The 21,534-nt window shown below is 34.9% G+C and overlaps 1 protein-coding gene across 5 annotated transcripts in view; it reads left to right on the top strand.

Moving 5' to 3' along the window:
• LOC118273278 (pseudouridylate synthase RPUSD2-like) overlaps positions 1 to 21,534 on the top strand; it is a 465,443-nt gene that overhangs the window by 269,806 nt on the left and 174,103 nt on the right. For 2 of the 5 annotated variants that reach the window (XM_050696232.1, XM_050696238.1), the window contains exon 1: positions 18,439 to 18,702. The exons of 2 other annotated variants lie outside the window; for them this stretch is intronic. The gene's annotated coding sequence lies outside the window, so the exon portion shown is untranslated. Of the gene's footprint in view, positions 1 to 18,437; positions 18,703 to 21,534 lie in introns of those variants that run through there. One more of the 5 variants, XM_050696234.1, reaches the window with a different exon arrangement.

Genomic DNA, 21,534 nt, shown 5'->3' with positions numbered 1-21,534 from the left:
TTATTCGAAGCCAAAATGGCGTGAGAGAATATTAACTGAATTACTTTTCAATATTGTGCTTGTAAAATGTATTTTATAACATAAACCCCCTTTGGATCCTCAAAAGGGGTAGAAAGATGTCCACATATCATGTAAGATACAATTGTTACGGTAATGTTCTAAGTCTTATGAATCAGGAGCCTATTGCCATTTACTGTTTCAGACTCTTACTTTAATTTAGGGTCGTACATAAAGGAATGGGGTGGTTTTTAGTCAGTATGAGTCTGACACTCCGTTTCGCCTCGCCCAAGGCTAGAGAAGACATTAAATGATTTTCCCCCCTTCAAAAAAAAAAAGCAGCTTTACTTTACCGGTAACCCTTGCTTAGTATCTCACTTGAGTTCAATATTAATCAGACATTCTACCCTATTATAATTATTAACAACAAAACAACTTAATACCAAAAAGACTCCTATATCCCAATTAAACGCTAGAATTTATTTAGGAATTTAATAATAATATGAAAATGAAGCGAAGTCTAGAGCAGATGAAGCTAAACTTTTAATTGGAGACGGCTACCTTTCACGGTATGAACTAAGTTCTTTAATAATTACTTTCTCCGGGTATGGCTTAGGTCTTAGTGCTGAGGTATAACGATTATACTAAGTCTTTGGTTCTGTCTCTCGACTGCATCGTTGACTCAATTCTTGGGTAGGGAAAAGTATTTTTGGTTTTCAATTTTAGGAAGTCTCAATAGTATGACAATGGGTTCGCCTTATTTTAATGAATAGCTCGTGTAACTAGACTACTGGACTAAGAACCTCCTCTTTATAAGGTCTACCATGATGATGAAACCATGATGAATGCTTGACGGCCAGGTTTGATCGTAGGTCAAAAGAATAAAATTTATCAGCAACTCTTGTCAGATGTTTCTCTTACAACACTGGCTAAAAGATTAAGAATTTCATTCATGAATTGTAATAAATTTACCATATCCTTGCGTTAAATACCTTAAGTCAAGTAGGTAAGTTTTGCATCAAATTAATTATCTTTATAAATTATCAATAAGGTAATGATCTCAACAAAAAACTGTTATTCTAATCTATATACGAGCATATAATTCGTAGAAACCGACCATCATGGACCGATGATGGATGGGAACACTATGATTTATTCATTCCATAGATTTCCAGCTAAAACTAGATAAAACTGCCTGCACATGGGTTTATGACGGTACTGTGACGTCAAACCAAACATTCATACTCACTGCAACATCAATTTCAACAATAAAATATATCTCTTTTTGTTTCTATAGCTCTTTTATAACTTTTATTTCATCGATTTTGTAGTAATAACAGTTTAAATGGTTTAATGGTTATGTGTTTTATACAATGTGTTTGTTATAATAAATCTATAGTGATTGATTGGTACTGGTTTGTCATGTATAACGATAGAATGGTTGACTGATAGAGAATGCCATATGGCATTAAGTTCGCCTTGTGTACCACTATTTTATTGTATTGTGTACATTAAAGATTAAATAAATAAATAAAATGTCGTGGAGGCCCAGAGGTTTAAAACCCCTCCCACCCGCTCCTCATGCATGCAGCTGCGTACTAATGTGACTTTCTGAGTTATATATACTTTCTAAGATTATTTAGAAACCACTGACAAACGGTGAAGGAAAACATCGTGACGAAACCTGGTCTTATAATTTCTAATTATAAGTGTGTATTTATCTAAAAAAATTGAGTTAACGTTAACTTTCCTGTCTGTCTAATCATAATCCGAAGCTGCGAACTACCTAGACCTGGTTTCCGTGCGAGAAGAGGCTTTGGTCAGCAGTGGTCATACAAAAACAATTCTCTTGATGTATATAGGTAATAGGTATGTGCTCATGTAACGGTAGAAATAATTGAATGACTTTATCTGGAATCAAAGATAGAAAGGAAAATCCCTAAACTTTAATCTCATCCACGTCACACAATTAACCCTAAAAACGAACTAGGACACACTACTTTAATCTAACCCCAATATTTAAATAATCCAATCTATAAATAGACTCGAACATCATACATATACATAAACAAGCTTTATATACAAAAACCGATTACATTCGCACAGTTATACGAGAAACGTTTTAGTTTAAACTGTATCTCGGAACAGATGTGCTTGTCTAGATAACTGGATTGATCTTAATATGGTTTACCTTTGATGTCCGATTCGATTCGTGATTTATTGGGACAAGGTTGTATATTGTTTTGTTGATGTTGCAACTTGAAACTTGGTCAAAGTATTTGTTTCATTTGTAGCGTATGATACACTTTTTTGATTATTGTTATCGTTATTGCTATGTTTTTATAATAACTATCAAAGATATACTAAATAAACTAAGTATCACGATTTACTCACGTGAATGAATGGAGCGTGCTCTATTGCAGCTGCTTATAATGAAGTATCTCTTTGACTCGAAACTAGTAGAGCTTTTCTCCATTAATTTACGTGAGTAAACCGCGATTTTTAGTTTATTGCTTATAACTAACCTACAAATTCATGTTTTACAAAACTTTATATAACCGAACAAAATCACCAATATCTGTCGATTTAATTTGATGGTAAATAAATCACAGTGAATAAACGAAACTTGCAACTACTAGACATAAAATACAGTTCATTTTCCAACTTCTCGTTCATACATGATGCCATAAATTTGGCTCTTTACTCGCTCTCGCTACCGCTTATGCAAGAACCCTAGACCTAAAAGGCTTGGGTAAGCTGATATACCATCGGGAACAGCAATTAAATTCCGTACCTATCAATGTCCCAGCGCTCTCCAAGTTCATTTTAACTTTAAGAATCAATATTGACTTTTGTATCTTTTGTCTGGCTGGCTCTTTGGTTTATTACTCGTAGAAAGTGTGGGAGAGCCATGCTTCGGTATGAATGGGCCGGCTCGATCGGAGTGATACCACGTCCTCACAGAAAACCGACGTGAAACAACGCTTGCGTTATGTGAGTGATGTTAACGGCAGCCCAATTACCTTTCTTTGCAATCTTCCCAATCCCCGATTTCCCAACAACTCTTATATTCCTAACCCCCAAAAGGCCAGTAATGCACTAGTAACGCTCTGGTGTTGCTGGTGTTCATGGGCGGCGCTGATCGGTTACCATCAAGCGACCCGTCTGCTCGTTTGCCCCCAATTCCATAAAAAAATATTAGAATTAGAATAATTTCGCATTTAATTTAATAATTATAATAAATGGCTCTTTTACTTAAACATAAGGAGAGGGTGGTTAGAATTTTCCCTCATTAAAGAAGGAGTCTTTCCTTCAGTAGTGCATTGGTTTACTTCTCAACACTAATGAGGAGTGACGGTTGGTCGTTAACCCTATTACGAGGTACTGGAGATCGAAGATTTTTCTGGAAGGAGTAACTTAGATTACTTTTATTAGTCACAAAATCCACGCTATAAAATTCATATAATATTTGATATGAAGATGCATTAGTTATTTGATTTGATATCCAATCAAATGAAGATAAGTGGCCATTTTATTTCCTTTCATAGAATTAGTCTTTATATTTCTTCCTTCTATTAAATAGATTTCCTTTCATTCGCAGATCACTTAGATCTTGCAACGATGCTTGTCATAATCTAATCATGTCCTATTCAAACAAGACCTCAATTACCTTTCAAACCACTATAAACCTTACCCTGTAATATCAAGGTCCAATTTGCTCTGACAGTCTGTCTCATTACGTCGCTGAAGCAAATTAGAGGGACTCGTTTGTTAGAAAATGAAGCTTAATGATACGTTTTTAAGTTAGAAATTTGTTTGATTTATGGTCTTGGATTCCTAGTCTTTGCGGAAAATGGTTTGTGTATATAATTTTTATTTTCTATTAGAGATTTCTATGTGAGATTGTATGTTTTTAAATCTGAAATCTATTTATTCAGTCTCGTGTAGGTATTCGATTTTATTACCAAGGCAGTCAACACTGAATATTTTAACAGGTGATAGAGGTTAACTTGATATGTACACCTACAAATATAAAAGCTAACAAAGAGAATAACAGCCAAAACCGTATTAATAATCACACTAACATTATAAATGTGTAAGTTTGTTCGAATATTTATTCGTCAATCACGCTGAAACCACTGAACAGATTTTGATAAAATTTGGTGTAAAGACAGGGATATGAGCTGTATTGGGTGATAGGATACTTTAGCAGAAGCTAGTATAGAATATAATGAGCTTTATGCTAACAGTCTTTAAACTCTGAAAAGGCTGAAATCTGACCAAGTAATTAAAAAAGATAACATTGGATATGTACCACAATGACTTTAGCCGACAAATTCATCGATATATGGGAAATATGTACCTAGGTACCTAGATCCAAGTATCTTTGTGCTGGCAGTCGTTATAGCCTGAAAAGCCTCGACCAATACTAGACTTGTAAAGGGTTCTCGTTAGGCCGTGGACAAAAGGAGAGGTGTCTCCGGTATATAGTACATCTTGTTAGGATCTATCTTTTGTTTTGAAGTTGCTGTTGCTCCTCTCAACTGGTTAGATTGGATTTTGTAGAAGATCTCTAGATCTTCCACAAAATCCAATCTGACGAGTTGAAACAACATTTACAATTAGAATTGTAAATGTTGTTTTGATATTCTATGCCTATGTATTGTATCTATTTGAAATTGACTGCCTCGTTGGTCGAGTAGTCGCAAGTGCGACTGCCAGACAAGGAGTCTCGGGTTCGATTCCCGGGTTGGGCAAAGTATTACTGGGTACTTTTTCGGATTTTCGCGAATTTTTCAGTAGAAGCACGGAGTGTGGAATCGTGCCCAGTATATGGCAATAGGCTCACCCAGGCACCACCCACAAAAAGTGTATATTGGTGTATATTGTATAGCGGCATTACATGCCGTAATGTGGACCTCTGCCTATCCCTTCGGGGATAAAAGGCGTGACGTTACATATTTAAATTCACTGCGTTGTTATTTGTATAAAGACTGATTATCTGTATAATAATAAAGTGGATCACTTATCAATTATTATATTGTTGGGATTATATTATTTAAACTTGGAACATTATAAACATTTATTTATTGCTGATAATATTGTTAAAGGTCGTGTTTTGTCGTATTTATGTCATTTAAGTGTGGGAGAGCCATGCTTCGGCACGAATGGGACAGCTCGATTGGAGTAATACCATGGCCTCACAGAAAACCGACGTGAAGCAACGCTTGCGTTGTGTTTCGTTGTGTGAGTGAGGTTACCGGAGCCCCAATTACCCCCTTCCCAATCTTCCCAATATCCGTTTTCCCAACAACCCTTAAATTCCTAACGCATCGCACTTGTAACGCCTCTTGAGTATCTATGGACGGCGGCGATTGCTATAAAAAGAAATATGATACCATAAAAATATATGCTATTGATTGTAAAAAAATGTGTACTAACAATTTAATATGTTTTTGTTACAGGTATACACAAATTCATCACTAAACACCACATATTGCTAAAAACCAATCAAAAGTAAGTCTTGTAGTTTATACAATAAACGTCAAATCAAAATCGTGCACTTGAGTGCATGTTTAACGTAACACCCATTATTATATCAGGTCACAATTTGTTTCGTGTACATTATAATGGCTATGTGTTTACATTGAAATATTCTTAGAAGTTAATTTCTTATAAAACATTGTATAATGAACACTGATTGGCGTGCCAGATATAAAGGATCGAAGCTTTCCGTGAATGCAAGTTTTTAGGCGCCTCGTTGGATGATTTGTTTTTTAAATTGGGTTGGTAGAATTTTATTATAATGGATAATGAGATTTATTAGTTTTTTTTAAATCTTAAATTATACATTAGGGCTTTTTTCCTAGTAGAAAAATGAAGAAGCTAAACCTTTAACAGGTTAAGCATGCCCTTAAATTGAAATGATTAAATTATAAAGAGATCTAGCCTCAGATCACTGGTGATGCTAAAATGCTATTAAATAAAAATAAATAACAATATTAAAATTATTTAAACTAAAATTCTGACACCTCTGAGACTCCATTCGTTGACACTCATACAAGACGTGATGCACGTCCTCTACAGCAATATTAGAATTGAAAAGGACGGTATAAACATTGTCTTGGTATACAACTACAGCATTATTTTAGTACGTATTTTGCCACGTTTGTACATTATACAGACGAAAATTTCCTCCCTCATGAACTAAACTAACAAAGTCTTAGATAATAACAATGAACATTACTGCGGCCTGCAAAGCTGCTACTGGCTTCAAAATTCCCGAACTCGTAAGTGTAATTGCAGTGTTATGCTCGAATCTTCTCGTATCCTATCGGAAAATCATTTCAGCAGAATTGGAACAGTGCCCGATACAAGGCAATAAGATTGTCACTATATTGGAATATACTTAGCTATTATCCAATCCAGACATTGGTGTTACATGCAAAACTGTCGTGGGTTTAAAATAGCGGAAAATTAAAAAACAAAATTGTCTAAAGTTTTGACGTAAACATGACATGACAAGACATTTATCGAACAAGGTTGATCTAATTTTTGTATAAAATTAATAAATGATTTTTTAAAATTAATCAAAGCTACTGGAAAAATACTCTGTGCAAATTAAAATGGAACAATGAGAGAAATAACTCTCAAAAGAAATGTAAAAAACATTGTCACGTCAATGATAAAAATTACAAAAAACAATGTCATCAAACGTAATATCATTGTTATTAAAGAAAGAACACAGATTCGCATTCCACAAAGCAAGATTACATTTTAACTCCAGCAATGAAAAAGTAATAAAATTCGCGAACTTTCGACGACACGTTTCCTGTACCCTTAGTATGAGTTTGCTTTACGTTAAACGAAAACGAAACGAGAGCGCGTTCGGCGGTCTGATTGGCCGGTGCGAATGAACCAACCAATCAGAGCGCCGAACGCGGTCTCATTTCGATCTCGTTAAACGTAAAACAAACTCGTACTAAGCGCTCTGTACATACAATCCATGACACTGACATTTCACAACAGAAAAAAAACAAGATGGCGCAATGACAGCTGTCAGCACGTATTGTCGTTTTATGAGGAAATTACAAAGATGTAATAATATGTAAAGAGTGCATAGACCTGTTTTATGTTTATTTAAAATAAAATATAAAAAAGTTCTTTCAGATTTTTATAGTTATACAAAGGAAATGAGTATGAGTATGACACTCGTATATTTGGCCGTGTGCCATAAATTTTGCACTTCATTGTAGATTTTTTCTTTTTTTTTAATGCGTTTTATTGGTATGAGAGTGGTATGAATTACGTAATAGCTCATTCAATTAGCTTTAGATTTAATTAACGTTAGTATTGGCACATATTTTTATTTTAATGACTGATTTAGTTTCAATTGACTTTTTTATCGCTTTTCACATTGTTTCATAACATTACTATGCACTAAATAGAGTGCTAATTAAAATAGCTGCTGAAAAGTGCTTTGAATTGAAACCAATACCTAGATATCTAATTAACGTAGTTTACAACCGTAAGAACACTCGTTTCATTGTAACTTAATGATGAGTTAACTTCAATAACCATGTGACAAACATAGTATTTTAACATACTATAAAATAGATTAACTAGAAGAATAACACGAAAAGTTTCAAACTTAAGTAGTTAAGTTAAGCACTTTCATATCTAACATTTAATTTTTAAAAAAAGTTCCGTATCTACGAATGCTTAGTTTTTGTCTACATTCAAACAACATTTCCTATAAAACTTTAGTTTCAGTTCGCACAAATTATATACTGTTTTATTCAACAGCACATCAAGTTACCCAACATTATCAATAGAATATCAACTTTCCCACCAAAAATTAAGGTAGAAAATCAATTGAAAGAATGTGATAGATTAGTGTACCTTTATATGCGGTTATGTATACATTGCTCTATACAAAATGCGCGTGTTCAAGTCACATTTAGGCGAAATGATCACGCACCCTGTATTTCCTATTAATTTTATGTCTGCCGCTGAACGTTGAACTTGTCAGGTCGAAAGTTTTTTTACCAAGTATATTAGTAGTTTAGTAGATAACAACACATTATGCTTATAGAACTATTTGGATGGTTTTAAATGTAACAGAACAATGTTTTTGATCTTCGAAAGGACAGGCAAACAGCATGCACTTTTAATCAGTTCAGTATATTATTAAACCCAGCACCTGGGACGGTGGCAAATCTATCTACTATTAATAATCTGATAAACTCCAATATAATTCGCCCTACTCAGATCTCAAATTCGAGACAGACAGCAGTCTGTCTCGTTGGTTGCATGTCCTTTCGAGGATCAAAAAGATAGTTCTGTTACATTTTTTAAACGTTACCCTAGAATTTTATCCTGTATCGTGGGTGCGTTTACAAACATATAATTTCACATACACATGACACCCAGACCCGAAACAACAAATTGGGGATCACACAACTACCATTACAACCTAGTTCATCACCGATTACAACGATTGAAACGAAACAAAGAAAAAAAATATGATATGAAATGAAATGATATGAAATGAAATGATATGAAATGAAATGTCATTGTGTCCCTTAATTTTGGCCTCCACTGTATAATATAAATAAACTATGAGTGACACATACTACACCCAACTCCAGGAGTCCACTTTATTACAAAAATCATTAATCTTAATTAAAACAAATGACATGTACGGAACTAAAAATGTTTTGACAGAACCCTAAACTTCTATAATTAACTACGATAGACCAAGTTGCTAAGTCAACGTCATAAAACATTGCAATTTCAACTTTATAGCTAAGAACATAGGGTTTATTGATGGTATTGTAATCAAATGAAATTCGGTGCCTCCTACGAAAGTAATTTGCGAAGTATAGTTAATGCATTTTGAGCTTTATTTTGTATGGATTATGGTTCATAAATGAGAATCAATTCTTTAGTTATTGCATATAAAGTTTGCAGGGTTTGTTTTTGTTTTGGGTATGTTTTAGGGGTTATGTATGAGATTTCATTTATGTACCGTGAATCAATATAACATATAGTGTTCGTTTTATCGTTCATAACTCTGTACCCTTAGTACGAAACGAAACGAGAGCGCGTTCGGCGCTCTGATTGGCTGGCGCGAATGAACTAACCAATCAGAGCGCTTCGTTTTTGAAGTTGCGAACTTGTACTAAGGATACTGAATGAAGGAATGTCTGGATTCGGAATGACTCGTATAACAGAATATAAAATTATTATTTTACTTTTTTGTGTCAATTTTAATTTTATTGGGCCACGTGCAAAAAGAAAATCTACGTTAATAGGGTCATAAGGTCTATAATTGCGTCAACTGTTCCAAATTTTCTTCTAGTTACATCAAAGAAATTATAAATTTTATGACAGCAATTTTGCCCTTTACTAGAAGTGGGCGTAAACGACTCATAGAGAACCCTTTCATAGAAACCAGACGTCAGAACAACATCAATCAAGAATATTATAAAATAAAGGTTGACTCACAACGCCTTCATACAAAGTGTGGGAGAGCCATGCTTCGGCACGAATGGGCCGGCTCGACCGAAGTGATGCGTCGGCCTCACAGAAAACCGATGTGTAACAATGCTTGCGTTGTGTAAGTGAGGTTACCGGAGACCCAATTACCCCCTTCCCAATCTTCCCAATCCCCGATTCCTCAACAACCCTTAAATTCCTAACCACTTGTAACGCCTCTGGTGTTTCAAGTGTCCACGGACGGCGGCGATTGCTTACCATCAGGTGATCCGTCTGCTTGTTTACCGGCTTATTACATAAAAAAGTTATTATTTGATGTTTATTATTGTAATATTTCCCTATCATTTTAGTACTACATTGGATAATATCAGCGGAAATCCCTTTGATAAAAAGATTTACAGTTTAAGTTAATTTTATCGGCGCAGGAGACGGTTTTACAGCGCTATATCAGTTTTACAACAGTCGTAAATGATTAAAAAACTCTTTGCTAGTAGTTTTGATGAATGTAATTCCGCTTTGAAGTGCCTCCTGGCGACAGTTTTTTTTTTAGTTTGACGTAGTTGGTCATTAAATACTTTGTATTGAAAGGTCGTTGGTCTAGTAATTGCATGTATGAGTGAATTGAGTGATCATAAGATCTCGTATTAAGTGATTGTCACTGGGTATCGTGAGATTTCATGTAAGATTAAAGCTCGTTTTCAATATAACGTAGATGTGTTTGCATGTCTTTGAACTGGGAAAAGCATCCTATGACTTTTACCGCTTTGGACGAAGCGAGATGAGTGTTAGACTCTTACTGACTAAAACCACTCCGTTCCTACTTCTGACTTTTGAGCTGGAGCTCCGGTTACCCACTAGGCAGTCCGCAGCTCCGGTTTGTTTACACTACGACATACAAACAGATAGGTTTTTGAAAATGGACATTAGACCATCTAATTGCCTTCTGTAAATGCGTCATCGTTTAGTTAAATCACTTAGATGCATTTAAGGTCTTCAAACTGTGTCAGTGTGTCACGGTCGAAATCTTTTCGTTATAATTGTAAATAAATAATTATATATAAGTATGAAATATCTGAAAACAACTCTTTTATTTCAGTTTTATTGTTATAAGCAAAATAGTAGATATTTAAAGTTGAAATTACAAATATTTGCCCGACCTATAAATCAAAGCCGCATCTGGCTTTCCAGTCCCTTTTACACAATAATACGCACTTCATATTTACTTCGTATTATTATAATAATACGCCATCCATTACGTTACAAAACAAATTTACAATCTTAAGTAAAGATGCTTTTCTACCATGTGCTATGCTACGTTGCTGTGGATGCGTTTGACACTGGTGGAAACGGACTCAGCTAAGCTATGTTTTTTATATGGAAAGATGCGTACTATGGATCGTTTGCGTACTATCGATACATCGCATACTCCAACGCATCTTCCTCGCATAGCTACTTGGCGGCGGCGCATCTTCATAGCACATCTTACTCGCACAGCTACAAAATAAATATTTAATTTACAATCTTCAATAAAAAATATAATATATTACAGAAATCCTTAAAGAAACTGACCTGTTGTAACGTTTTTAATATGAATCCGTTTTCCTGTGATTAAAAAAATCCTCAAGAACGTCCTTGCATTGTTCTAACCGCAGATCTGTATCAATGCTTAATAAGTACACCTTGTACATTTGCAAAGGAAACAATTATTATAGCAATTAAGTTTTGTTTCTGTCTGTTTTTTGTACAGATATTGTTGTATTGTGTGAATCATCTTAAAATATGGACAGTGATTATTAATGTTGTGTGAATTATTATTCTTTTTTTTTGTTCGAGGGGGATAAATCATCTAATGTCTTCTCAAGCCTTGGGTGAGGTGAGAGGGAGTGTCAGACTCTTACTGACTACAAATCACCCCGTTCCTACTCCTGCTTTTTGAGCCGGAGCCGCGGTAACCCGCTAGGTAGTCCGCTCAGTTTCGTGAATTATCCTTCTGGATTTATAATTTGGTCGTAAAACGTCGCCGCTTAAAGTGTGAAATCAATTGTAAATTCCAATCTGTCTCTTTGAATAACCAGCAACTATTAGTCTATCAATCTAACCACATTGGATTAGCAAAACCAATAACAAAACTATTATCTGCTATTATTAGTATCACATATGCATAAGAATCTTATCTCATTACCCAATAAGGCTGATGTCTTAAAATTCACTATAAAAAAACATAGCATATTATGTTCCTGCAGCCCCTGTTTTGTCCTTTTTTCCATAATTTTATTTGCATGTCTATAAAGCAGATAATCCGCCCTACAACCCTAATTCCCTGCAGTAAATTTTGAACCACTCAAACATATTACATAATGACCGTCATTACAAATTTTCTCTTTCACTACGCACGCTACGCAAATTACTATTATAATAATACGACGGGACGTAATACGCCAGCTTTGTGATACAACCCTGTACAAAAGTATTCACCAACCTTGCCTTTAACAAACATCTGTTTATATTTTATTATTTTTGTTAATTTGTTCTCGTATGTGTGTTAAAGTATGTAAATAATTAAATTTTTCGCAGTAATGAAGTTTGTGAACCGTCACTGAAATTTTGATAAATATAATTATTATTCTTTCTTTCTTTTAAACGTTGCCCCACACTATGTTTGTCACCTGTTTTGTTGGTGCGGTTATAAACATTCAAGTTCACATATACATGACACACACCTGAAACAACAATTTTGGATCACACAAAGAGTTGCTCCTCGAACGAGCCCGCTACACGTTGCGCGACAGCCGGTTGTCCACCGCACCAACCGTGCAGTCAATAAATATACTAAATAATGGATCATACTAATTTTGTCTACGATTAAAAGTTCAATTTATTTTATGCTCTGTTAATGGATCATACTAATTTTGCCTACGATTGAAAGTTCAATTAATTTAATTATACCTACAAACCCTAAAGGACTTCACACTTTTGTTGTTGCCTGTATAAAGTAGGACTCAATGTTTTTTTTCTGTACGACACGCTTCCGACCTGTCACGGTGGGTCAACATTAGCATAATAGCCACATTAATACGTGCCAGGTTTTACTTTCGTTGACTGATGTAAGTTTTGTAATCCGACAATCTCGGCCGAGATTTTGATGGCATTGAAGTTAAAATGATTGACATTTCACGCTAATGAACATTGTAATATTACGTGGAAAACATTATTTTGTTAAGAAATTCCGTTGTTTAATTTTGGTTTTCCTTCTGGCGATACGCCGTACGTAATAGTGGCGTATTATTGTAGACATTACCTGTTATTGAATGCGTATTGCTCGCATGCTCAACATAAAAATTATCACATAACACATAGGTTATTCCCTGTAATGAGACGGTAATGGCTGATAAAACAGAAAGAAAAACACATGATAGAGAAGTGCTCTGCCGATCTTTTGGAAGTTTAACAAGCATAAAGTTTAACAGCACGATTAGTGCAGTAGACGACAGACTATTGCAGGATTACTTCTCGCATGTAACAAATATATATTGTAAGAAATCATTAAATGCAAAAAAATCACTTAATACGTTTTTAAATAAAGTGAACTTATTTTGACACATTCTATAAACTGCAAAAACAATTTTTATCAACGTAGTTATATTTAGGATAATTTGGGCAAATCAACAACCACACAATATCTAAATAAAACTAAAATACCGTTTATCTCAGGATAGTGGATATGTCACATAATGACTTCTTGCAATAAGCCGACGAAATTGTTGTTTGGTGCGTGGATGTATCGGCAAATACCGATACAGCAGATATCCTAATTAAAGGCAGGTTATTTGTATTAAGAATGACGTCACTATACACTTAGCGTATTATTAACTCAATAATGATAGGTGCATAAACCGTATCGGGACGCAGAAGCGAATGATAAGTTTTATGACGTCTCGTCATATCGGCACTATCTCTGTACGTACGCACAATCAAATTATCCCTGGATTAACCTGATCTACGTTTTCCGATCCGACATATATTTTTATCGTGATTAAATAATAATTTTGGGTTTATCACCTTTTTTTGGAAAAGTAAATATTATGTGTATCCGATGATAAAGGTTTAAATAAAAAAAACTTTACATAAATTCTAGAATGTCTTTCAGCGTTTAAACTAAGGAAAATACAAACCAAAACTTTCAATTAACACCATTCAGTACTGTACCCTTAGTACAAGTTTGCTTTACGTTTAAAGTAATCGAAACGAAACCGTGTTCGGCGCTCTGATTGGTTGGTTTATTCAAGCCAGCCAATCAGAGCGCAGAACGCGTTTCGATTACTGTCAACGTAAAGCAAACTCATACTAAGCTTACTGAACAAAACAGAACGAAAACATAGTAATATAATTTCTTAAATATTCATTAAGCTGAAGAGCCTTGGCTGGCCAAAATTAATGGGAAAAAACATCCAAAGCGACACACAATGGATAACCTTGGCCCGTTTCAAGTGTAATTATTTTAACGGTCTTGTACTAGCACTTACTGTTAAAATCATCACTGTTTCGCTGTTGTAATTTTAATAGTTTTTTAAGTACGTAGGTACAATCGGCAAATTGTTTTTGTGTCCGGGTTAAGAAGTTTTTGTGGTGATTGGTGTTAGTACAGGTTTGGTAGACTTTTTCTTTGTATTAAATTGTAAGTTTTTAGTGTTTTAGGTGGGAATTAATCACACTAATAATATTTTAAGTTGTTTGGATTTTTGTCCGTCAATGACGCTGAAACTTCTGCAAGGATTTTGATGAAGTTTTGGTATACAGACAGGGTATGAGCTGATTTCGGTAATATACAGGATACTTATCCTACGGGAATGCCGGCGAGCAGGCAGAAGCTAGTAAGTTATAAGGATGTGTGGCGTGATTTTTTAATACAGCAAAGTAGGTATAACTCACTTTGTTGTCACATTAAAAATCTTCACTATCTTTTCTCAGCATTACTTAATTAAAAATCACCGATACCTTTCAATCACAGAGACCTATATTAATCTTCCAAACAAAACCTCGTCACAAAACATTAGCAAAATTGAAATCTCCACTACAACCATATCTGCTCACCCCCTCCCCCCACAATGGCATGCGATCCATAATGTTTACATTCCAATTTACAAGTTGCGATCGTATCGTGGACTGTCAAAAAGTTGATGGATTAACGGCTAGGCAGCGGCCATATTAGTCACGGTTGTATTAGCAAAAATAATTGTAATTTTTATACAAGTAGGGATGTTGTTTTATGGTGTATTGTAAAAAACGTTTTGTGGTGTGTTTTTTCTGGTTGAATGGTCATACTTATGTGGTTAATTTTTGTAAGCAATGATAGTGATGACTGCTGTTCGTGTGATCCACAAATTGTTGTTTCGGGTTTGAGTGTCATGTGTGGTATGTGAACCTATATGTTTGTAAACGCACCCACGACACACGACACATGTGAAAAACCTAGTGTGGAGTACTACTTTTTGCTCTGTTGAAAAAGTCAATCGCAAACCTACCTTTCACAAGTTCACAGATCATAAATCAATCAAAACATCTTTAAAAAACCGCATAAATCCAGAATTCTCAATCTAACAAAGAAAATTAATTCACGATTCATAGTTTGAACTCAAATGCTTCCATAATTACATTACTTCGTTTTACCGACGTCAATCAAAAGTGAAGTTAATTGTTTAAGCCCAGCGGTGTGTAAAATAATTCCTTTTGTTACAAATATGGAGTTCCCATGTCGTGCACGAACCGATCTGGTATCATTCATCATTAATGTCATAATCAAGGAGCGATATATGCTTTACATTCTTTGAAGTTGACTGCTTCGATGGTCAAGGGGTCTTTGGTCTCGGTTCTTGAGATTAGGCAAAGAAATATTGGTGTTTTTCAAACAGGTATTTGAAAAATCTTAATTACAGCATGGAGTTTGGAGTTGTATACGTATTGTAATTGCATTAGTGTATTACATGCGATTCTTATTATAACTAGTGAAAAGTTGGTTTTACATTGAAAGCGTGCACTTATTTATTTCAAGCAAAGCATTTATTTCAATTACTCCTTTTATTAGGCACTTTTGAAGCGTCAAATTGAATCGTCTGTCAGTCTGTTTCTCCGTGAACCTAGGTACTCGCTCAAAATTTAACTTCGAATGGAGCTTCGAATGCACCTTAGCCTTAGTAATTACCTTCGGAGGTGGTCCTAGCGGGCTTACCACGGCTCTTGAGCTCAGGCAGGAGTAGGAACGGGGTGGTTTTTAGTCAGTCAGTGGTGAGAGTGTGACACTCCCTCTCGCCACACTTATGGCGGAAGAAGTCACTAGATGATATTCCTCCCTCAAAAAAGTAACTGGTATTAGTCATCTTCTTTTTTTAAAGGAGGAAAATCATCCAATGACTTATCTCGCCTTGGGCGAGGCGAGAGGGAGTGTCAGACTCTTACTGACTAAAATTCACCCCGTTCCTACTCCTGCTTTTCGAGCCGGAGCCCCGGTAAACCCGCTAGGTAGTCCGCAGCTCCGGATCAGGGTATAAGTCATCCTAAGAATAGAATGCACTTAACCAATTAGGCTACCTCATTCAATAAATGTAATTATTACCCATTTTGATATTACATCTAACATTACCTTTCAAACAGTATTACATACCTAAGTTCAATCATATTTATGCATCAATTTAATTAGCAGACAAGGTAAAACCGACTTAAATGTACCTAAAAACCCACAATTTTACCTTTTATATACCGCCAAGTATTAGATTAGGTCTATAAATACATACATACATAAACAATTGGAAATCCAATATATAGCAGGTGTAGTATAATGCATATAATATGTAAAAATATAAATAATAATGTATCATGAATACAAAAGTACAATAGGCGGATAAATCTTATGTATTTATATATATAATTCAAATAGAAATACCTACTGATAAGACTGCCTTGTTGGTCGAGTCGCAAGTGCGACAAGGGGTCTCGTGTTCGATTCCCGGGTTGGGCAAAGTATTACTGGGATTTTTTCAGCTTTTTGACATTTGCTCAGTAGTTGCACGAAGTCTGAATATGCTAATAGGCTTGCCCGCTATTACAAGGGACTTATAATGCAAATGGTGAAAAGTGGGTGTATAACTGTATACTGTATAATTTGTATAGTAGCATTACGTGCCGTAATGTGCACCTCTGCCTACCCCTTTGAGTATAAAAGGCGTGACGATACATACACATCCGTGCATTGATATTCGTCAAATAATTACGCCGTCGTTGAAATCACCTAGGTAATACCAGACAAGGTATTATATACCTATTTTTCCTTTAGGAAAAACCATCACGTAATCTTGTATATAAATATTTATACAATAATCCTATGTCATTAGATATTGCACTTAGATTTACATTTAATAATATAGTGCTTAAGTTGTTCTAGGTAGTATATCTTGTATAAGAATAAAAATAGTAGTATGTATTCGTATGAAACTGTCCATATTTATGGTTCTTTTCTCAATTATATCTGACTAGCTACTTCTCCGCGGTTTCACCCGCTCTGCTCGGTTCCTATTGGTCATAGCGGGATGTTTTATATAGTTTATAGACTTCTTCGATAAATGTACTATCCAACACAAAAAGAACTATTCAGATGAGGCTAGAAAGTAGTTCCAGAGATTTTCCGTTCAAACAAACAAATGTCCACGACACAGGAGAAAATCCTAGTTTGGGGCAACGTTATAAAAAAAAGGAAAGTTTGGGTTTCAAACAAACTCTTTAGCTTTATATATTAGTATAGATATAAAAGACTTGACTTCATTCTTGCTACAAAAATAGGTCATTCTATACATTAGATTTCAACAAAAACCCTTTATATTGTAGGTATGTAAGAATTAACGAAATAAAAATGTCAATCAAGTCTTCCGCATTGGCAGAAGTTGACGTTTCTGGGTTTTAATGAGCCTATGATTAACCAAGGCACGATTCTGTTGTTAACGTTAACAAAATTAGATTTGAGCTGTCCTACCATTTCGAAGTTGGTGAATTTTGTGGTTAAAGAGGGTTAAGGGGGCCGTTTTGACAGTCAAAAGATGAAGAGGGTGTCTTTATTGAGATTAAACTAGTAAAAACGGTTTTTTGGAAATGTAGCCATGTTTGGAGAATTTTGTTATTTTTTATTATCTAGTGTTTGATTGAATCTTTCAGAGAGTAAGTGGTGGGATTTTATAATAAAAATTGGTATCTTATTATTTTTGTTAAATGAAAATGCCTTAAGTGTTTTTTTTTAATTTTTTACGAGTCAAGTGGTAGACTTTTCCACATAATTGTTATACCTATATCATATGAATGATACCATAAATTCATAACGGTTTTCTTTACTATGGTTACGTTTACTCGGGATCGTCTTTCGATTCGAACAATCAAAGAAAACTTACCTTATACAACTAAACCAAACAAAAAATGCACCCTACAAAGCCAACAATAAAGTTGAAACTTCTTCAAAAAAGAAAAACCGTAAAAAGAAAATTATAAACCGATTTTCCACGTAAACATGTTTTCCTTTTATCTGAGACGATAAAAAAGCGTAAAAATATTAAAAACTTTTTCGCCCCGTAACTAATCTCAAGCGATCGCCCCCATTTACATTAAAAGGCCTTAACTTCATTAACGTAACGAGATAGTAGCAACGAAAATGTCACATCGAGTTTCCTCACGAACAAAAGTTATAATTCAGGCTATTGTCCCAGTCTTCATAATGCAAAATACATCCCTATTCATTCGCAGCTTTGTACAAACTCGCCCCTTTCCTCAAAACTGCTTCTACCCCCCTCCGTAGGTACCGAAGCACGTGTATCGTACATCCTGCTCTTTCTTCAACTATCTTCAATAACCCCCTCTCGCTCTCCCGCCACCGATCAGCGCACGCATTGCAGGTGAACTGATGATTTTCGCTCAGTCGTGTTTTGAACGTCGCAGTGTCAGGACGCTGTCGCGCGCTCTCTGTTTCCCGCGAAAATTTTACGTACGATTTAAAATCGCAATATTCTAAGAAAAGACGTTGATATCGCGTTCTGCTATTGTTAATGTTCAGTTGATGTGTGGCGTTGATTAATTTGTTTGAAATTGTACTGTGGTTTTAGAATTGTGTGCTTCTAGCAACAGGAGCGGCTGAACGGATTAATTTCTTTTTCGTGTTACATCTATTTAAAAGTGAGTACGAAGCTTTGGTTTTATTTGTTGAATAGGGATAGTTTTATAGAAAATATATCTATATTTGTGTTAATAAAAATAACTAACTGAAAAAGCTGACATTTGAAAATATTGTGATAGGAAAACTGTGACAAGTCTTTTCAATATTCCTCGTGGGTACTAAGTGTAATGTTATAAGAAAAACGTGTAAAACCTCAGATTAAAATCACACAGAATTACTTATCATGAATTTTCTAATTCACCGCAAACGATAACACGAATTTACGAATGTTTATTTTTTAACCCAAAAACATCAATGTATAATGACAGCTATAGAATATTCATTCGTGAACCCGAAAGTTTTGTTCATAAAATATTAACGCCGTATCTCCACGGGGTCGGTTCAAATTTGCGTCTCGGACTTAGAGAATTGTATAAAATCCAAGTTAAGGTTTACAAATGCTATGTTACGATAAATAATTAAATTAATGACGATACCAATCTTTGACGTCTCCTTGCCCGCCATTTCTTATTTGAATAATTTTGATTCGAAACTCAAACGCGGCTACTCCAACTGTCGGATAATTTAATTTTGTTTTCGTTCCATGTTCTATATTCAATTCCATAAAATTGGATTTAAAACTCACCAGTAATTGGAATGTAAAATTAAAACAGATTAAAACCTACATGTATGTTGTATTGTTTTTTTTTCGTAACTCTATACTATAGTGTTTGTCCTCGATTTTATTATTATTTTAATTCTCCTTGTAATTTTGTGACGGGCTTAATGCCAAATTATTTTTATTATTTTTTCGTAGTGAATAGGATCGTGTTATTTGCTTACAATTGTTTACTCGGAAGATTTGTGTAATTGGAGTAGAATAACGAGATTGCAAATTACAGCAATTACAGCGAGACATTTTATTGATAAAACAATAGAAAGTTATGACACGTGTGTTGGGTTATTGCAAGCATATATTTTCGTAAAAAAAGTTGGTGTGTTGACAAAAATTCGCGTAAATAACATGCTCGATTACTTCCGAAGCATTAAAACTATAAAATTTAAGTAATAATCTGTGAGAGTGTAGCTAAATGGACGGCTGGTACTGAATGATGGTGACAGGTGTAGTTGTCTGGTTGGGAATTGAAATGTCAGTGCACATAGACTACTGTTTGTACAGTATAATGATCAAAGTCTTTATGTTCACAACACACAAAATATGCAAAGAACCCCTATTTCATCTCATCTAAATTCATTAGTATAATCATACGTACTTTGTGCTTCTCGCCTTATTATGCGACGAAGCAAATTTTTCCTAGCATCTACTTCATATCTATTCTCGTCTCGAGTTCATTCTCTTTTTGTTATCAGAAAAAAACTAGAAACGTGCTGCCATGTGACTTTCTCAGTTTATCCATCTTATTTAGTTAGTTGGATATTATTGTACAAAGTATTAGCTGTTTATAAATATAGTAAATACGCTACGGCTCTATTTTCTTTGATTTCACACGTACGGTTCGGTTGCAATGTTTTGTATTTTAAATCGAGTCTCGTTCCAACGTTCTCTAGCCTTGAACGTTCCAATAATTTAATTCCGAAATCAATCACACACAATATTACATAGTGATTATCCAGTAGCTCTGTGAATGATCGTTAACGAAAAAGTAATGGCCAACAAAAAACTGATTACAGACGAAAAGCGAAATGGACAGACCACATGGTGGTAGTCGAATTCATTATACTATAAATAACAATCGGTACACGGCTAGCAGACGGGCAAAAAGACGAACTAAATAATACTAATGCATGCCTAACGATTGTCGCTTTGACTTGTATAGCCGAACTCGAAACTCGGTCTATTTCGGACGAACATCCGACTGGACCACGACAGATAGTTGGCCGTCGCCAGACTTTCCGTATTTTATTTTCGTTTAAAAAAAAATACATTCTTCTCTCCTCAAACCTTTTGTTACAACAGTCTTTATATTTTTTAAATGCGGCCGTTGCCAAGCTGTAGTTAAATCTGTATTGTTGAAGAGATTTATAATATAATTTGTGAAGTTACAGCTGCTACCCCCATTATTATCTTGAAACACTAATGGTCTGGATTGCTCAACGCTTTTGTTAATGGTGTGATAATTAATCTGTTTAGAAGCATGTTCTAAAATGCTTCCTTCAGGTCTGCACAAATTGTCTTCTTTGCGCTGATTTGAAGTCATAGTGCATACGATATAGGATTCAAACTGTCATGAACAATTCACATATTGCATCCTGCCAGCCAGCCAGCATTAAATCTATTTAACACTCCTTTCTTTCTATAAAAAAAGACAAATTACTCCAAAATAATATGCTTAATCATGTTTTCCATACACAAAAGAAAAACCAGGAAATTTTCTTTTATCTAACTATAAAACAAAATTGATGAAACCGCGCCTCGTAACGTGCCGAGGCCAAAAAATCTCCGTAACCTAAATTCATTTACCTAATTCTCAAACAAATGACAGTTGACGCGAGTCTTACTGTCTATTTTCCAACTGTTCTTTGTAAATCCTATAAAAAATTGTGCCACGCAATTATTTAGTATGAATGACGATTAGGGAACATTTTTTTTATAATATTATTTAGTATTTATGCCATTCTACAAGGAAGTAGTTACAATAACGACACTATGTTCTCCGAAATAAATAGTAGTTCATTTTTCTTATTTATGGTATAAGCCGGTAAATAAGCAGGCGGATCACCTGTTAGTAAGCAATCGCCGCCGCTCATGGTCTCCCGAAACACCAGAGGCGTTACAAGTGCGTTGCCGACCTTTTGGGAGTTAAGTATTTAAGGTTTGTTTGAGAATCGGG

This window comes from Spodoptera frugiperda, chromosome 1 (genome assembly GCF_023101765.2).
Source record: "Spodoptera frugiperda isolate SF20-4 chromosome 1, AGI-APGP_CSIRO_Sfru_2.0, whole genome shotgun sequence".
In the NCBI taxonomy this organism is placed as follows: domain Eukaryota; kingdom Metazoa; phylum Arthropoda; class Insecta; order Lepidoptera; family Noctuidae; genus Spodoptera; species Spodoptera frugiperda.
The sequence above is the reverse complement of the archived record's forward strand: the minus strand, read 5'-3'. Positions and strand labels throughout refer to the sequence as shown.